The sequence below is a fragment of the Mastomys coucha genome, unplaced genomic scaffold (genome assembly GCF_008632895.1).
Source record: "Mastomys coucha isolate ucsf_1 unplaced genomic scaffold, UCSF_Mcou_1 pScaffold4, whole genome shotgun sequence".
NCBI lineage: Eukaryota > Metazoa > Chordata > Mammalia > Rodentia > Muridae > Mastomys > Mastomys coucha.
In genome coordinates, this window is record NW_022196910.1 from 32,403,218 (window position 1) to 32,403,694 (window position 477).

The 477-nt window shown below is 33.3% G+C and overlaps 1 protein-coding gene across 3 annotated transcripts in view; it reads right to left on the reverse strand.

Moving 5' to 3' along the window:
- Positions 1-280: 280 nt before the first annotated feature.
- The window catches only part of Tmtc2 (transmembrane O-mannosyltransferase targeting cadherins 2), a 405,577-nt gene continuing 405,380 nt past the window's right edge, over positions 281-477 (reverse strand). For all 3 annotated transcript variants that reach the window (XM_031349236.1, XM_031349237.1, XM_031349238.1), the window contains one exon: positions 281-477. This exon is cut by the window's right edge and continues 2,323 nt beyond it. The gene's annotated coding sequence lies outside the window, so the exon portion shown is untranslated.

Genomic DNA, 477 nt, shown 5'->3' on the forward strand with positions numbered 1-477 from the left:
CAGCACCATGTCTGCCTGGACACTGCCATGATTCCAGACATTATGATAATGGATAAATCTCTGAAACTGTATGTAAGACTGAATTAAATATTTTCCTTTCTAAGAATTGCTATGGTTATAGTGTCTCTTCGCTGCAATAAAATCCTAAGACAGAGGTTGAGGGGAAGGGGTACAGGTTTAATCTTATCCTAGTGAACTCTCATACATCTCAAAACAAAATGTTGCCAGAGTTTAAGCGCTGTTGCTCTAGAAAAGTTCTAAAGAAGATCCACACAACATATTTGTTATCAATGCTTTATTGTTCAAAACAAAATTGAGATTCTCTGGCACATAAAACAATTATTTCTACAAAAGGAAAGCCTACAAATCTTGATAATTTATACAAATAACAGTTTTTCAAAAAATAAAATCTTAATTTAGTAAACTTGTCTTGTGCTCTACATTTTTAGCACTGTCTGCAATGATCCACCATAAATC